Source organism: Piliocolobus tephrosceles, chromosome 15, assembly GCF_002776525.5.
Source record: "Piliocolobus tephrosceles isolate RC106 chromosome 15, ASM277652v3, whole genome shotgun sequence".
Classification (NCBI taxonomy): domain Eukaryota; kingdom Metazoa; phylum Chordata; class Mammalia; order Primates; family Cercopithecidae; genus Piliocolobus; species Piliocolobus tephrosceles.
The window spans coordinates 3741487-3759937 of NC_045448.1; the positions used below are offsets into that span (position 1 = coordinate 3741487).

An 18451-nucleotide genomic window follows, 5' to 3' on the forward strand; every position below is an offset into this window, starting at 1 on the left:
CTCCTCACACAGTGTTTGCTGTGGAAGCTCAATGAACAATTAAATTTGTAGATTTCCTTGATTAGTATTTTTTGTTCCAGAAGACAAACACTATAATTTCAAGAATATCCTCTATATTTTTTGAGGGCTTACAAAGAAAAACATAATGTAGAAATAGCCTGATTTTCTAAAAGAAATGATGTATTCTCATACACCTAATTTCTGGCTAAGTGGCTAAACAAATATTCCTTTTCTTTAAACTTTATTATTGAATATGGAAAGGCCTTATTTGCTTTTCTTATTGCAGCATGATATGTAATATGAATCTTTAGTGCATTTCATCTTCGATGAAGAATTGCTTTTGAAAATATGAACTGTTTTCAGGGTGGCCCTAGGTTTAACTCACAGGTATTGGTTGGAAACTCAGTAACAACGGGTCTGAACTCTGATTTCTGTTACTTATCTTTCTTAAGATGGAGTTTTTAATAACTCACATCTCTTTTAATTTAGTTAGTAGTGAGTACATATTACAATGAAATGCCACACATATTAACCCTTTTGTGACTTCCTTCACCCCCCCAATCTGAATAAGCAAAATGTTCACTTGAGTTGATAGGAGTGCAAGCTCCGTGTTGTGGAGGAGTGTGTCCCTCAGGGCTGCAAGTGCTGCAAACTCAGTCCAAAAATGAGTTCAGTTAGATCATTGATTCACTAAATTAGAGAAAGGAGGAATTTTGTTTCGTTTTGCTTTGAATCAGCTACTGGTTCCAGTAAGGCAATTAAAGAGTCCAGTTTTGGAATAGTTGTAGGTATTATAATTTTGAGCTAGGCACTCTTGGATTTGAAGAATCTGAATTATAAATGAAATAATAGATTTTGGTGCAAGACGAAATTCGTAGAGTCTAGGAATTACAGCCCTGTGGGATTTAATGTTTTTCACAGGCATAATTGATATCTCTATATTTGAACTATAGGCTTTCTAATCTAGATGGTGACTGGAAGCCATTTCTCAGCTCGTCCTTGTGGCCTGCAATAGAAACAGGGAGTTTCTCAGAGGCACAGCTGGCCCAAGTGGCAAAGTCTTAAAGGGGATCCTGGTGCCACCCCCGGACTGCAGAGTAAGCTGGAGTGCAGAGGGTAGGGGAGAAAGCACCATGTATTTACCGATGATAGGGCTCAAGCCGGTGTGGGGCTTGGCTCAGGGACGTTGCTCCAAAACTCCAAGAAAGAAAAAAGAAAAGGTTTCATTCAGTCCTCACAACAGGCTTGCGAGTAAAGTGACCTCGTTTGATATCGAGGACACTCATCCTCAGTGAAGTTGACAACTCGCCTGAGTGTTCAAAGGTCACGGTGGAAACCAATTCTTTCAGCCCCTTCTTCCCTGATTTCCTTTCTTTCCCCAAATCCAGCTACAAAGAAATGATGAAAACGACAATTTACTCATAAAAGTAGAAGATAACATGGCTTAACCAAGTTACGGAGATTAGTCGAAGAAAGCCAGGAAGAGCAATTGTCCTTGTATTAATACTATGATCAACGCCTGCAGTGCTCACGTGGCCTGAAATCAATGTGCACAAACCCTTTCCCGTGGGAGCCCTGAGAGAAGCCTCTGGAGACTCGCGCTTGGCTGCCACATGGCACGTTGATTTGATTGTGACCCTGGGAAAAGCCCTTCATCTCCTTTGGAATTTGCTGACCCTTGTTTGTGGTTCTCACCTTGAGCCTTTGAAAGGGGATCTAAGGCCCCAGATAGCTTTTCTTTTGTGAGGGTCGGTTTTGGTGGGGAAACATCCGTAATTTGAAGAGTGGTATAAAATGAATAGAATAACATCTAGCATCTTCTAGTTATTCAGTAAATATCTGTTGAATAACAAAATGCATACTACTTGACCTGTTTTTTAAAAAAATGTGGATAGTTGAATTGGGAGAATGCGCAGCTGGTTATCTAAGTGACCACTGGGTGTCACTATTTACCCACTGACCGACCATCATTTTTTTTTTTTTTTTTTTTCCCTCTCACCTGGTCAGGACAAAAGCCTTGGGAAGCTGGTCCAGATGCAGAGATTTAAAGTTCGTTTCTTATAAGTAACCTGTTATCTCAGGGGGAAAAAGGGTGATTCCTGTGTTATTCACTTCAGGATATTTTCTGCATTCTGTAATTTAGATGGAGAGCTGTGGTTTCTGTGTCTTCATCTCCCTTTTGTCCTCCTCAAGAAGTTTTCTTTTGCTAACAGAAACAAGAGTTTGTATTTTGCAATTTATCTTGAAAATAGGAACGCTGGTGTGAACATTAGTTGGTACAAGACGGCAGGGTTTCATGTGTAACTTTAATAGGAAACTATTGCAGGTGCTGAAAGTAAATTCTCACCTTGTCAGGTTCAGTGGATCATGATTATTGCTGCAGTGAGCTTCCTGGAAATAGAGGCCGTTCTCACTCTCTGGTGACAGACATAGATTGGGCTTCAAAGGCCACCTCCACTGTTCTGATCTTTGGCCTCTAAGGTGATGCTCAACATCTTTGATCCTCAGAGTTCTTTGCCCCCCAGCAGGGCTTCTGACCCTACTCCCAGGGCTGCTGGGAAGTACCAAGTTCAAATTCAAAATTTCTTATTTTCCTCCTGAGGGGTGTTCTGCTAACATCTGAGCTGATGGGTCTTGAAGGAATGTTATGTTTCCTCTGCTCTTCCCTTCGTGATGTAATTTACCAATTCTTTATAACACAATCTAATATGGGTTGGGCCAAATAGCTGGAATTCCTAAGTCAGAAGTTTTCTCTGAAAGGCACGTAATTGACTCACTTGTCCATGTCTGTGGATTTCACTGCTGCAACAAGAGGACCTAGAAAACAGCCATCTTAAGACCTGAAGAGGCCTCAGAATTTATCCAGTTTAGTTTTTTTTCGGATGCATTTTGCTCTTTCTTCAACATTCCATGGAGGGCTATAAAACCTTATAAGTGGGAGGTCTTAACGTTTCCCCATAAGACCAATGATGTGAGTACAATCTGCAGAAAACAGAAAGAATCCAGTTAGACAGTCCCTGGCCACTCCTTTCTCAGCCCTCCTTTCCTGCCCACACCTCCCCTGCAGGAGCTCTGCTAATTCCTCACTGTATCTTGGTATCCTCTCCTTTAAAGGGAGAAGAAAAAGACGAGCACTTATGTTTCCTGAATCGAATGCATTCCAGACTGATGAAGAGTGATGGCTACCATTACTTGACTTCTTTCTCTGAGCAGGACTTGTGTTCAGTTTTTTATTTTCACAATGTCATTTAATTCTTACTACAGTCCCATGAGATGCTCCAAGTTTTCCCTAATTTACAGATGAGAAAACTGGAGCACCAATGGTGGTTAAATGGCCCACACAAAATCACCTAACTAACACCTGGTGATTTCTGATTCCCTTGCTTTTTAAAAATTGATACACGGTATTTTACATATTTATGGGGTATATGTGATGTTTTGTTACATGCATAGAATTCGCAATGATCAAGTCAAGGTATTTGGGGTGTCCATCACCTCAAGTACTGACCATTTCTATGTCTTGGGAACATTTCAAGTCCTTTCTTCCAGTTACTTTGAAATATACATTGTTGTTAACTATAGTCACCCACTCTGAATTGAACACTGGAACTTACACCTTTTGTCTAACTGTATGTTTACACCCATTGACTTGTCTCTGTTCACACTCCCACCCACACGCTCTTCTCACCCACACACCCTTGCCAGCCTCTGGTATCCATCATTCTATTCTTGACCTCCATGAGATCAACTTTTTTTTTTTTTTTAATAGTTCCCACATTTGAGTGAGAACTTGGGATATTTGTCTTTCTGTGCCTGGCTTATTTCACTTAACACAAGGACCTCCAGAGACTCCTTTGCTTTTAACCACTCACCTACTTAGGGGGATGTGGGGTTCAGTGTTGTGGTTTGTAATAGAGAGGGTTTTTCAGTCAGTCACTGTCTTGAGCTCATAGTGAGGGCGTTTGGAGCCACATGGAACTAGACCTGACTATCAGCTGCAAGAACAGGAGGATTTCACTCAATTTCTCTTTTGCTCCTGAAAGCATTTCTCTAGATGCCTCATTTATCCGCATGTGGCTATTGCACATTGTATGTGATATGGTTTGGCTGTGTCCCCACCCAAATCTCATCTTGAATTGTAATAATCCCCACATGTCAAGGAGGATGGTCAGGCGGAGGTAATTGAATCATGGGGGCAGTTTCCTCCATACTGTTCTTGTGTTTGTGAATAAATCTCATGAGACCTGATGGTTTTATAAATGGGAGTTCCCTACACACCGTCTCTCTTGCCTGTTGCCATGTAAGATGTGACTTTGTTCCTCCTTTGCCTTCCGCCATGATTGTGAGGGTTTCCCAGCCATGTGGAACTGTGAGTCTATTAAACCTCCTTCCTTTATAAATTATCCAGTCTCAGGTATGGCTTTATTAGCAGCATGAGAACAGACAAATACAGTATGCCTGTGTCTCATATACCCCATAAATAAATGCACTTACTGTGTACCCACAAATAGTAAAAATGAGATCTTTAGCAGCTGTGGGTGGCTGGGCACTGTGCTAGCTGAAGGCATCCTTATCTTCCCCCTTGCTTAGCTTCATGGAGACCCTGAGTCCCCCAGTCCTCACCCCTCTCCTGCAAGTTGGAATTAGACTTATTAGAACTACCTGATGGAGCTCAGTTAAACTTACAAAAAATGAAAGACAAAACTAAAATAGCCTGCTCAGTTTATAACTCTCAGCCAAAATCTCCGATGAGTGGTGGGCGAGGTACATTTCTGTTAGGGAGGTTGAGAGTTTTCTATGTGAATCAGTGTGTATATGTACAGAAGGCAGCCCCATGCAGGTGTTTTGAAGACTTAGTGTGTGTCAAGGAAGTGTGTGATGCCTGGGTTTAGAGGGTGGGAGGGGCCTGCTACCACTTGCAGCAGAAGCTACCCTGGGGAAGGCTTACCCTGTGCATATTGATTGCCTGAGGGTTTCCATGAATATTGATTTAGGAAAGGCCAATGGTGTTTACGCTGCTGAATATGCATCATCATGGCCATTGGAAACCTGTCAGGCTATATTGAGGCAGGGCAGCTCTGGGATTTCATGGGCTTGGGATAGCAGGGTTGGACTGGTTCAGTATCAACTTGAACTTTCTGCTTGAGTCTTAATTGCTTTTTGGAGGCAACCAGACATCCAGTTAACCTCGTCTTTCCAGGAATTTTGTTTTCTTGACTCTGCTGTCTTACAAAATGGTCAGGAGGAGGATATTTTCAGAAGGCTTAGGAGCTTGACATGCAGGCCGGATGCATTGTAATTGCATCTGGGGGACAGAACACATTTCTGAATTTATCCCCAAAGCCTTATCTACATTTTAAAAATATTGTGGTTAGGTCTAGGGTGGAGGGAAGGGGCATAAAATCACATACGAACACTCTTGGTAGGATAATGTGCGCGCAGGCGCATTTGGCTCTTCCCGCTCCTGGAATGAGCAGCTAGAAGGTGAGTCTTTAAGACTCACGTCCTATTCACAATAGCAAAGACTTGGAATCAACCCAAATGTCCATCTGTGACAGACTGGATTAAGAAAATGTGGCACATATACACCATGGAATACTACGCAGCCATAAAAAACGATGAGTTTGCGTCCTTTGTAGGGACATGGATGCAGCTGGAAACCATCATTCTTAGCAAACTATCGCAAGAAGAGAAAACCAAACACCGCATGTTCTCACTCATAGGTGGGAACTGAACAGTGAGCTCACTTGGACTCGGGAAGGGGAACATCACACACTGGGGCCTATCATGGGGAGGGGGGAGGGGGGAGGGATTGCATTGGGAGTTATACCTGATGTAAATGATGAATTGATGGGTGCTGACGAGTTGATGGGTACAGCACACCAACATGGCACAAGTATACATATGTAACAAACCTGCACGTTATGCACATGTACCCTAGAACTTAAAGTATAATAATAAAAAAAAAAAAAAAAAAAAGACTCATGTCCTCGCTTTTCTACAGGATGGTGCAAAGGAGGCTGCATGACAATGTTCTGGCCCTGGGATAGAGAGAGCTGGAGTGTGGTTCTGCCGTGAAATATCAGAGCATGGAGATGACCCAACTAGAAACACACGCCTCTTGGCTTCCGTTTCTTCACTCCCCAAATGGGCAGATTCTTGTTCTAACTACTACCTACAGTTAGTAGGAGGGAAAAATGTGATGATCAGTGTGAAGTGCACAGCACATTTGAAAGTATTTTGGAGTCACTGATGATACAATGGCACGTTTTGGAGAGAAAACCTTAGGACTTAACTTGGGTGGATCATTTATGACTTATTCTAGTGCTAGGATATTGGCTGACTTACTTATTCCTGTGCCTGGGTAAAATTAGTCTCACCTATAAAATAAGAATAATGACCCTATCCCATAGATACTGTATGCAGAGTACTCTACAAAACATCACTTGAAACACGACGTGCATTCAAATAATGAGAGTTTCCATCTCTGCTTCTTCCTCCCCCTTAAAAAATTAATTTATTTTCCCTTTTATTGACTAGTCTTTTGCAGAGGTGATTAGAGTGCCTGGCAATGCATGGGAACGTGGGTCCTATTTATAGATTATTAATTCACTGGTCTTTTGGAAAATCACTAATGCTGTTTTCCGAATAATTTGTCTTTTTTCAGTGCTAAAATTGTGATCTGATCTTCCCAACATAATTTGTTACCTGTTTATGAATTTTGACACGACGAAAGGAAGTGTGGAATTTATGGCAGCGTTTGGGTAGCTAGCATGGCTTTTCTTGCTCAGTAGCTCCAATATAGTTTGATATTTGTTCTATTTTGGTTTGTGTATTATTTACTGCCTTTATACTTTCAAAAGGAACTAGAGGCTATTTGCAAAAACACCAGTAGAGAATATAGTAAAACAACCACCACCAAAAAGAAATGAGAGTCTGGGTGCGGTGGCTCACGCCTGTAATCCAGCATTTTGGGAGGCTAAGGTAGGTGGATCATCTGAGGTCAAGAGTTCATGATAAGCCTGGCCAACATGGTGAAACCCCATTTCCACTAAAAACACAAAAATTTGCCAGACATGGGGGTAGGCTCCTGTAATTCCAGCTACTCAAGCTACTCAAGAGACTGAGGCACGAGAATTGCTTGAACCCAGGAGGCAGAGGTTGCAGTGAGCTCAGATATAGGGCCACTGCACTCCAGCCTGGGTGACAGAACAAGACTCCATCTCGAAAGAAAAGAAAAAAAAGAAAAGAAAAGAAGAAGAGAGTTGGCAATACCCAACCAGGAACTGGAGATCAAGGGGTACTGACCACTCTTGTACATTGTTTTGCCCTAAGCTCTAGCACATTGGGCAAAACTGGGTAAAAATAGATTTCTGTGTTTTTCATTGTCAGGTAGAAAACAGCTAAGTATACTTTTCATGAAAGCCACCTTTTCCTCAACATAAATTATGACATAATTATTTGCAGAGACTGATGAAAATAACAGGTCACAGCAGCTGTTTTGAAGATTCTGAATCCTGTGTTGTTCGGCCTCACATTAGCAGAGATCCTTCACATTGAGGGGTTTTGGGAGGGCTCATGAGAGGGGCTGTGCCAGCTGGTCCAGGAGTACCTTCTCTTCGTTGAGAATGGGGTTCGGACACCTTCCTGCGTGGGAAGGTGGTTAGTGCACCTGTGGACAGGCAGCCTGGTTTAGTTTGCGGATTGTTCTGTCCCGAGCATCTCCTGATCCCAGGCTTGCTTGCGTGTTGGCCTGAGGCATTTCATCTGGTAGAAGAAGAGGGAATTTGGACTTCGTTACTTAGCTTCTAAAATGGAAACCTACAGACATCACGTGCCATTTAATTTCATTACATTTGATCTAATTCAGTTCAATTCCATATTGTTCAATTTCAACCAGTTCAGCTGAGGGCTGCAAGCACCTCCTGTGCCCTGGGCAGTACAGGGGATATGGTTCGGTCAGGCTCGGTGCTGCCCTCAAGGGTGTGGCTTGCCGGCTTGGGAGGCAGATGTGTGCCCCACTGCCTACCATGGAGGAGGGTATAAACAATGGCTCCACAGAGGGCCAGGGGAAGTGCTGTGGGGGCATCCAAGAGGAAGCAACAACTCTGTGGAAATGTTCTTTTATTTATAGCGATAAAGGTACCCGTCTGTGTAATGATCTCTTTTCTGTTATATATGATTCTGGAGTTTCCAATTATGCTGTAGTTTAGAAAATATTTTTCCTGAGGGTTAATGTTTACATTTACAAATGTGTACAGCTTAACTAACAGTGTAAATGGAAATTTTAATATAGTCTATGAATTGTTGCTTCATTTGCATATTTTATCAATTCGCCATCATTCTGGGTTGTATATAGTGCAGTAATTAGAAATTGAATTAAAAAGGACTGTGCATTTTTAATTTTCACTTCAGAATGTAAAATGCTAGTTGTTTAACGTCTGCCTTATCAATGTTGTGTTGTATGGATATGTGAGTAGACGCCAGGACATTCCTGGGGACCTGAATCCCAGAGAGAGGATAAGCATGGATAGGACAGCGAGGAGTCAACTTACACGGAAGGGAATGTGGCAGGTGTGAAGGTGATAGGCAGCTGTGACTTGCTGCTCACTGCTGTGTTTCCTTGGTGTTCTCATTAGCATCACTGTTCCCCATGTCTTGGCCCAGACCCAGAATTGCAGGCTTAACAAGCCAAATAGCTATGCAGTGAGAAAGCTTTGCTAAAAGCATGAATGCTGCATATAGGTAGTCAGTTTCATTTGCCCTGAATGTGCACTAAGGACCCAGTCTGTTCTGTCTACAGCAGATGATCCACTCAGACAGATGCCTAAGGGACTGCGTGTAAGAGCTAATCACACAGTGGCCCTCCCTTCCCACCTCCTGTGTGTCATTATAGTCCTTATGGCAGACAGGACTGGCTGCAGGTGGCATTCACATACACTGACAGTCCCTTACGATGGAGTCAGTTGGCTTTGCAGTGTGACATTGAGAGGGTGCTGGCATGTCCTGACCACAGAGCTCCACTGTGGACTATCTCAGGATGTCTCTTCCAATCTCCTATAGCTTTTTAACTGTCTTCCTGAAAGAACTCAGGTATTGCCTGACAAGGGGGTGCTCGTCAGCAGCAGCTGCCCTCCCCAGCTGCATCTCCTGAGCCTGGAAGTGTGCCTGGCACTTGCAAGCTGCTCAGTGTATCAGTCAGGAAAGCCTGTGTATGCTGCAGTAATAAGCAAGCCCCAGCTCTCAGGGGTGTATCTCTTATTCATTTGTATGTCTCTTTATGGTGGGCAGGAGCTCTGGGACATCCTCTGTCACCAGGCAAGAGGAAGAGGAAATGGTTTATGTGCATTCATTCTGAAAGGTATCTGTCTAGAAAAAACACAAGTTACTTCTGCTCGTATTTCATTGGTCAAAGCAAGTCATGTGGCCACGTCTAACTTCAGAGAGGTAGGAAGTACAAGTCTGCATTTCCCGAGGGGGCGAATTGGATGCATTAGTGAGCAGCATTTATCTCTCACACACTCCATGTGTTTATCAAGCTGCACTAGAGGTGTGAAGTGATGTTTGCCGATAATGATGCTGGTACCTCACTGTTCTTCCTCTAAGGGAAGATATTGATATTTAATTAGGTGAAGGTCTCTGGATGTAAAAGTAGAAGTTTCTAAAAATCTAGAAGCCTTAAAAACCTCAGAGATTGTGCAACCCCATTTAATATTAGCAACGAGACCAAGTGATTTGCCAAGTGCCTTTCATTCTGTTGATGCTAAACCTGGGGCTTGTGTCTTGGCCTGCCAACTCACCCACTAGAGTTCTTGCCACTTTCCTCTTGTACCGTAAGAAGACGATGTAGGTCTTACTGCAAAGACCATTTCCAAACACTCTCTGGTTCCTGAGGCTCCCTAGAGTAGCCAAGCACTCATTACTATCCACTGCAGCATGGCAGTGCTTGGGATCTGCCTATTCAGCCTCTAGATGATGAGGATTACAGATAATAATTTACCCAAGGTGCTTTGGATAGTGCCTGGAACAGTCAGTGTGTAATAACTTTTTTTTTTTTTTTTTCTGAGTTGGGGGCAGGGTCTCACTTTGTTACCGAGGCTGGAGTGAAGTGGTGTGATCACGGTTCACTGTAGCATCAAACTCCCCAGCTCAAGTAATCTTCCTGCTTCAGCCTCCTGAGTAGCTGGGACTGCAGGCACGCACCACTATGCCTAGCTAATTTTTGTATATTTTGTAGAGATGGTGTCTCATTATGTTGCTTAGGCTGGTCTTAAACTCCAGGCCTCAAGCAGTCCTCCTGACTCAGGCCCACAAAGTGCTGGGATTACAAGTGTGAGCCACTGTGCCTGGCCTATAACTACTGATTTATTATTATTCCATGTGATTGTTGTTGTCGCTATAATTGAATTCTGTAGTGACGTCCCTTCTGGCCTGGCACAGGATGGCAGAGGGCTTACAGTTTTCTCCAGGCAGTGCTCCCAGCTCAGGGTTCAGCCACCAGACAAGTCATTTGTTATCTCTTGCCATGTTTGGATTTTGGCCTCCCATGTTCTCCAACAAGGGCACCCTTGAGAAGAGCGGAGAGGAAAAGAAGGAAGGGGAGGGGTAGGGAGAAGAGAAGGTGCAGTGAGCCTGAGAAATAAGCAGTGAGAGGCAGGATGGGTGATATGGTTTGGCTGTCTCCACCCAAATGTCACTTAGAATTGTAATCCCCACCTGTCAAGGGTGGGACCAGGTGCAGGTGATTGGATCATGGGGCAGTTTCCCCCATGCTTTTCTCATCCTAGTGATGAGTCTCGGAGATCTGATGGTTTTATAAGCGTCTGGCATTTCCTCACTTGCACTTCTCCTTCCTGCCGCCCTGGGAAGAAGATACTTTTCTTCCCCTTCGCCTTCTGCCATGCTTGTAAGTTTCCTGAGGTCTCCCCAGCCATGTGGAAATGTGAGTCAATTAAACCTCTTTCCTTCATGAATTACCCAGTCTCGGGTATGTCTTTATAGTAGCGTGAAATGAACTAATACATTAAGCATCTGGAGGGGATATTGGTGGAGGAGACAGGAGCTGAAGGAAGATACCACAGGTCTTGGGGCCAAAGACAAGGAGTGGCTCAGGAGCTCCAGGTCTGAGGGCAAGGCAGGGAGCAAGAAGGAGACAATACAGAGGTGCTGAGGCATTAGGGGTGTTGATTGAGGAGTGGCAGGTGTCTCCTCTCAGAACATGCTCAGGCTGGGGGGTTTCAGTAAGTGTCCAAGCCCCCCTGACCCGGTCTTTCCCTTCCAGGCAGGTGCTGTCCTGCCTCCTGCCATCTGGACTGGCCTTGTCCAGAGCGTTGCCTCTCCCCCTGGCTCTGATCTCCCTGCAAAGGGGCTCCCACTAAAGAGAAATGACACAATTTCCAGAGGGAATGCTGGCCTCTAGACAGCCATGGAGAGCTATGCAGGGAGTAACGAGATGCACTGATAATAAGAACAGCCAAGGTTTATGGAGCGCCAGGTCCAGGAGTCGGCTCAGTGTGTTTTTGCTTCTTTATGTCTTAATTATTTGGGTTTATAATCATCATCATCGTGATAATGGAGATGTCAATAACAGCAATAACAGCTATCAATGAGTGAGCTCTTATTACTGTGTATTTTATGTCTATTATTTGTTTCCATAGCAATGGTTTCCGGTAAGGGGATTTTCAAAAGGGGACAGTGAGGCTCAGGAATGTAAAGCAGTTGCCTGAGCTCCCATGTCTGGTAAATAGCAACACAGACCATGGCTCAAAATATATCTCTCTGACTTCAAAGCCCATGCCAGGCTTTAAAGATAACTCAGGATTGTGCTCTTTGCAAACAAAGGAAATTGGAACTCAGGGAGGTCCAATTTCAGTTTCTAGAACATCCACACCTCTTTGGAATGAAGGTGCACTTGGATTAGGGTCCTCTGAGCCCTGGTTAACACTTTTCCTCCTCATGTGCCCTGCTGCCCCCAACAGATGCAGGACGGTCCTTTCTATGGGGTAGGGGCCTAGGTGAGAACACTGCTACTTCCTGGTCCTTTCTGTCTGTAGCCAAGCTAAATTTCATTAATGCAAGGGCGCCCAGATAGTGGGAAATTCTCAAAAGAGCAGCTTTTGGAGTCCCTGCGGAAGGGGAAGGAAGATGCATGTCCTCTTATTTCTGGCCGTGCAACGGGCTTGGCCTTGGTGATAGAAACTGTGGTCTGGCATGTTTCTTGCCGCCTTTGCTTGTTTAGAAACCGCCACTTGCAGGCACTGCCCACCCTCACAGGGCATGGGTCAGTGGTCAGCTCTGTGGTTGGCGAGTGTCTACCTTGTGCCTGGCTGATGCCCACACCCTGCGAGATAGGACTATTATTCTCTCTTGTAGAAAAAGAAGAATTTAGGATATTTAAGTAACTTCTCTAAGGCTCCACTGCTAATTCAGTTGCTCAGTCAAGATTTGAATCAGGTGTGTGTGACTCCAGACTGGAAATATTTGGTTCATTAGGACTGCTACTTTACTACGCAGGTGTACTTCCAGAAGAAAGGGAAAGATAAAGGTATTTAAGCATTGTTTTTTAAAAAGGTAGTATTTCTGTTTTCCTCCTCCTCCCCGCCTTCAGTATATTCCTACAAAAGGTTGATGGAAGGAAAATTGACATAAATCATAAAATCCCAAATGAGATTTGGGTATTTTGTGGTTTTGACTTATCTGTACTGATCTTTCCATGAATGCAGATCATCAAAGTTTGGCTTTTTCTTTCTGTTTATTGACTTGTCTATCCAAGTGCTCATCTATCTGTGTCCTCTAATGTGGAAAGTGGCCATAGTGCCTAAGACTGGGCTTGAAACTTCTGGCAATGTAATACACATATTGGTTTTGGATTGTTCTTAAACGGATCATCTGGTACCATTGAGGACTTTACCTTTCTCTGACATTCTCAATTGCTCCGAGTTAAAAAATAAAAAGTTGTATGAAGGAATGTTCAGTGTCCAAGAAAGACATTGGATGAAGTGGGAGTGAAGGGTGAAGAGCAGCATTTTAAAGAGAAAAACTCACACAATTTAGGATAGGCGAAAATGGTGAAAGCAGCCTGGTATTCCCACGCCCACCCCGCTCCCTGTTACAGAACACCAGGCTAGAGCCACATCTTGTAGCGTCAGTTTCAGACTTTTATCACGTTTTCAAGTGGGGCCAACTTATTGACATTTTGTCCGCACAGCTCTGGCCAAAGCACTCCTGAGCCGAGGCTCGGCACTGCCAGGCAGCCCTCACTGTCAGACCAGCGGAGGCCACATGGGCTGTGGACGCAGCCTTGGTATAGATGCAGCAGGGCCACATGCCTCTTCCTCTGGTTTAAATGTTTATCCAAGAAAGAAAAACGTAGCCTGAGATTTCCCTCTGTGTGGCTGCCGGACACTTGTTTCTTTTCCAACTGGCTTCCCCATTGAGGAACTTTCCCTGAAGGTCCTGGCGGTTTGGGCTTAGATGACAGGGGGCACCGCTGTGTTTTTAAGCAGGCCGTGAGGGGAAGGGGGAAGACGGGAGGACACTGGGATGGTGTGTGTGTGAATGCGTGTGCTGTGTGGATGTGTGTGCTGTGTGGATGCGTGTGCTGTGTGAATGCGTGTGCTGTGTGGATGTGTGTGCTGTGTGGATGTGTGTTGTGTGTTATGTGTGTATGTGGTGTGTGAATGCATGTATGTTTGTGTTGTGTGAATGTGTGTTGTGTGTGTGAATATGTGAGTTGTGTGTTGTGTGGGAATGTGTGTGTGCATGTGTGGTGTGTGTGTGTAAATTGTGTGCATGTGTGTGAATGTTGTGTGTGCATGTGTGAATGTGTGGTGTGTGCATGTGTTGTGTGTATATGTGGTATGTGAATGTGTGTGTTGTGTGTGGTGTATATGTGTTGTATGCATGTGTGACACTGTTGTGTGTGAATGTGTGTGTTGTGTATGTGGTGTGAAAATGTGTATGTGAATGTGAGTGCATGTGCGCATGTGTGTATTGTGTGTGTGTGGTTGTAAATGTGTATATGTGGTGTGTCTGTGTGTGTTGTGTGTGCATGTGTGTATGGCTTTGTGCATGGTGTGTGTGGTGTGTGCATGTGTGTGTGTGAATGTGTGTGTGACTGTTGTGTGTGTGCTGTACATGTGTGTTGTGTGTGCATGTGTGACTGTGCATGTTGTGTGTGGTGTTTGCATGCATGTGGTACATGTAAGTGTGTGTTGTGTGTGTGACTGTGTCTCTGCTACACAGAGTGAAATCTCAGGCTACGTTTTTCTTTTCTGGATAAACATTTAAACCAGGGGAAGAGGCAGGTGGCCCTGCTGCATCTATCCTGGGGCTGCCCCCACAGCGCGCGCGACCTCCGCTGGTCTGACAGTGAGGGCTGCCGGGCAGTGCTGAGCCTCGTCTCAGGAATGCTTTGGCCAGAGCTGTGTGGACAAAATGTCAATAAGTTGACATTGTGTATGTGTGTGTTGTGTGCGTGTTGTGTGGGATGTGTGTGTGTTGTGTGTGTGACTGTGAATGTGTGTGTTGTGTGTGGTGTGTGCATGTGTGTGCCTGTGTACTTGGAACCTTAATCCTAAGTCCAAATGCTGATGGCACCTCTGGGAGGTGATTAGGGTTAGATGAGGTCATCAGGGCGGGTCACAGTGGGGCTGGCAGCTTTGTGGGAAAAGGAAGAGAGACCTCAGGGCAACACCCCACCCTTTGCCATGTGATGCCCTCGGCCAAGTCATGGTGCCAAGGGGAGGCCCTCATCTGATGCACCCCCAACCATGGAATTCCAGCCTCCAGAACTGTCAGATATAATTTTTTTCTTTATAACTTGTCCAATCTCAGGTATTCAGTTATTACAACAGAAAGCTGACTCTGATGAGGGCTCTGCAGCAATGCAGAGCTGGTCCCAGAGGCAAGATGGGGACAGAGCTTGTGCAGCTCTGGGCGTCCCTGTGGGCGCCTCTGGGCCAAGCCCAGCTGCACCTTCACCCTCCTGATTTCCCACAGCGGGCAGGAGGGTGGTGGAGCCCACAGTCTGGGGCAGGAGAGTCTCTCAGATTCCTGGGGAGGAGCACGGAGCCCAAACGAGGACAGACAGAAGCTGCTTATCTCCAGCTTGGGTAAGAACAAAAGAGCTGGCCATTGTCACTTGCGTTTTTGCAGAGACTCAGGCAGGCTGGGCGTGGGAGCTTCCCAGTGGAAGGGAAGGCACTGGGTGAGCCCCAGTGGAGGCTGTTGGCCTGGAAGCTGGGGCAGCAACTTGAACCGGGGCATCCCGTGTGAGTTTAAGGGGAGCGTGTTTGTCTTTCTCGGTTTGTCCTCAGTGGGACGTCAGGGCAGGAGTCGGGACAGCTGTGAGTTATTAACCAAGTCTTGGGCATCTGGGACTGACTCTTATGGGTTGCTTGATTCCTAGACTGGGGCGAGAGATGGCGGCCTGGCTTCCCACAGGTGTGACTTACCGAGGGCAGGCCAGCGTCCAGCCTGGCTGCTGCAGGTGACGTGTTGGCTTTCTGGGCTGGCTGCTGCAGGTCGTGGGCCAGAGTTCCATATGTACAATGGTCACACCATTGTCTCTTTGTATAGCCAGCGTCTCAGACCACATTCTGGCTCCAGCCCTTCCTGATGTGGGACCTTGGACACGTCCGCTGACTGTCCTGTGCCTGTCTTCTCAGTGGTGAAGGGAGCAGTGACCATGCACACCACTGAGGACAGCCGTGGGGATGAAACATGGCAGGCTGAGGCACAGTAGGTATACCAAAGTAATTCAGAAAAGCCCAGCTGTCCCTCCATGGGCCTTCACTCCGTGCTACCTTGGCTGGAAGGTGGCCAACGTTTGTTTTGAGGCTAGGGCTTCTTCTCCAAACACATGGAATTAATCTTTGAATCACACACTTGGCAGCCCCAAGCATCCCCTTCAAGATGGTCTGCTGGCAGTCTCCTCTGCTGTCTGCTGCCTGGACGCTGGGATGCTTTGTGAGGCAGTTGTGGGGTGGAGCAAATAATAAAGGTTTTGGACTCTGAAGATTGGAGTTAGAATCTTAGGTCAGTAATTTGCTGCCTTGGTAACCTCCATCAAATTCCACCCCGCTGAGGATGAGTCTCTTCATCTTTATGAAGGGGATGTGGTATTGGCACCCCTGGCTTGGGTGACGTGTGAGGCAGCTACACGGTGCTGGGTGTGGTACCCGTCTCTCCCTCTATCATGATCTGTTCTCTCTCTCTCTTTTTTTTTTCTTATTTTCTTTCCCTTTTCTGTGAAAGTTACCCCGTCCCATTTAGCTTTGTGAATGACCTGTGCTTCCCAGCATTCTTTACTTACAAAACTGGGATTGCTTTTCTTGAGAAGCTGTTTTGTAAAGAAGTTTGCTAGGTATCTGTCTACACGGACACAGATGGATTGATATCGTATCTTGTTTCTTCTTTTGGAAAGGAGTCAAAGAGCCTTCTGTCATCTTGCAGGTAGGTGGGCAGCCCGAGATCTAAACTTCTCATGCGAAATCTCCACGTGGAAAAGCCCCACTCAGAGTCCCAGGCGGCAAGGGCAGGTTAGGACTTACCATGGCGTTCCAAGCTCCATGGCCATGGGTGGGTTGCTGTTGGTCACCAGGGGGCAGGAGCATTGATGGTAAGAGTTGCTCTTCTTAAACCTATCGATGGAAATTATAATCAAGGATGCACTACTGGCTGTTTTGGATCTACTTTTGCAAAGTTGGAGTCCAAGGGAGTCCCCCAGAGCCACCAGGATGATATATGGTCTCTGCAAACTTCCCATGATGAGGCACTTCAGGAACCAACACAGTGAAGAAGGCCCAAGTCACAGCACCCCAGCATGAACCCAGCAAACACCACAGTTTCATTCACCACACAGAACCAGAAGTTGACTGCCGACGGCCATCTGAGAGGCTGCCATAGTCTGTCCAATACTTTTCAATCGGGAAACACGCTCTGAGCTCCCTTCTGTGGCTGGCTAGGTGCGGAGCTCCAGAGGTTAAAAGACAAGTTTGTGTTAACATGCTGGAGGTTGTGGCATGCTCACGGTTAAATGGATTTCATTTCAGAATATTACTTATCCCAGATTGCACATGGCATGTGTGTATTACATAGACAGACAGATTAACATTTGTGGAAACAAAACATTGTCTGCATTATCAGGTTGTCGTAAATTCTTAAAATTTTGCGTGGCCTCAGCATCTGTTTTGAATACAAGTTTAACTTTCGCAGACCGGAAGTAAGGCTCGGTCATTCTTGACACAGTTTCGAGTTGTACACCACGCCAAAGTGGCTCAAGCTGGTGGCTCCAGATTCAGAATTCAGAGGCATTTCTCACCCAGCCAATGGCGCTTCTGCTTTCCTGCCCAGGCTTCCTGTTTAGAGAAAGTCTCACTCTGTCACCCAGGCTGGAGTGCAGGGATGAGATCTTGGCTCGCTGTAACCTGTTTCCCAGGCTCAAGTGATCCTTTCACCTCAGACTCCCCAGTAGCTGGGGCTACAGATACGCACCACCACACCCAGGTTTTTTTAAAAATTGTATTTATTTTGTAGAGAGGGGGTTTTGCCATGTTGCCCAGGCTGGTCTCAAACTTCTGGACTCAAGTGATCTGACCTCCTCAGGCTTCCAAAGTGCTGGGGTTACAGGTGTGAGCCACCGCACCCAGCCCAGTCTTCCTTTAAATGGACCGTTCAGACCTTTGCCAAAGAATTTAAAGTATGTAAACTATTCCCACACCCTATTCCCTTACACGCACACACCCACACACAGCCACACCCACTCACATATATATATAAAACATACTGCTAGTTCCCACTCACTCTCTGCCTTGCCTGACTCTCTTCCTATTGCACGTGTCCCGGAGGTGGAGGACTGCCCTCCAATTTCTTATACCCTCCCGCCTGCATCTGTAAGTAATAAATCTTTGAGCTAGTTTCCTGTTGTGTGGATTGATTTCATGTTTTCCAACTGAAGAACCAGGGACTGCCTCAGGCTGGGCTTTGCCTGGGATGCCAGGGAGGCAGTTAGTGGGGACAGAAGGTTGGACTTCTAGCACCACAGCAATGGCCAGGCAGGCATAAACTGAGCACGGGTCAGACAAGAGCCACAGGGGTATCTGCCAGTAGAAACACGTTTCCCATGTGAGGGACTCCCTGGTTGTGGGTTGAACAACGAGGCATGAGGCCATCCACAGGTAAAAGAGGCATTCCATGAAAGGTGCTCTGTAAATGCTGACCCCCAGCTCCCCCTTCATCTCCCATTAGGGCAGGGTTGCCAGCCACTCTGGAATGAGAACCTCAATTTAGCTGGGGCTCTGAAAACACAGGTACACTCTGGTGACTTGCCAGCAGGCAGTGTTTACATAGCAAGTGCCACATTCATGAAACTGAAATCACAGCTGGAATTCATGGAGTGACTCCCTGTCCATGGGTGGCGCTGAAATCACGGCTGGAGTTCATGGTGTGA

General features: G+C 45.7%; 2 long non-coding RNA genes across 2 annotated transcripts; one reads left to right on the top strand and one right to left on the bottom strand.

Moving 5' to 3' along the window:
- Window positions 1–2880: 2880 nt before the first annotated feature.
- Window positions 2881–16008, bottom strand: LOC111531145. Its single transcript, XR_002728154.2, has 4 exons — window positions 15456–16008; window positions 10458–10567; window positions 3873–3995; window positions 2881–2982 (listed from the first exon to the last, which is right to left on the bottom strand). It is a non-coding gene; the product is annotated as an uncharacterized LOC111531145 (long non-coding RNA).
- A 64-nt stretch (window positions 16009–16072) lies between these two features.
- On the top strand, window positions 16073–17178 carry LOC111531357. Its single transcript, XR_002728238.2, has 3 exons — window positions 16073–16172; window positions 16427–16455; window positions 16706–17178. It is a non-coding gene; the product is annotated as an uncharacterized LOC111531357 (long non-coding RNA).
- Window positions 17179–18451: the final 1273 nt, after the last annotated feature.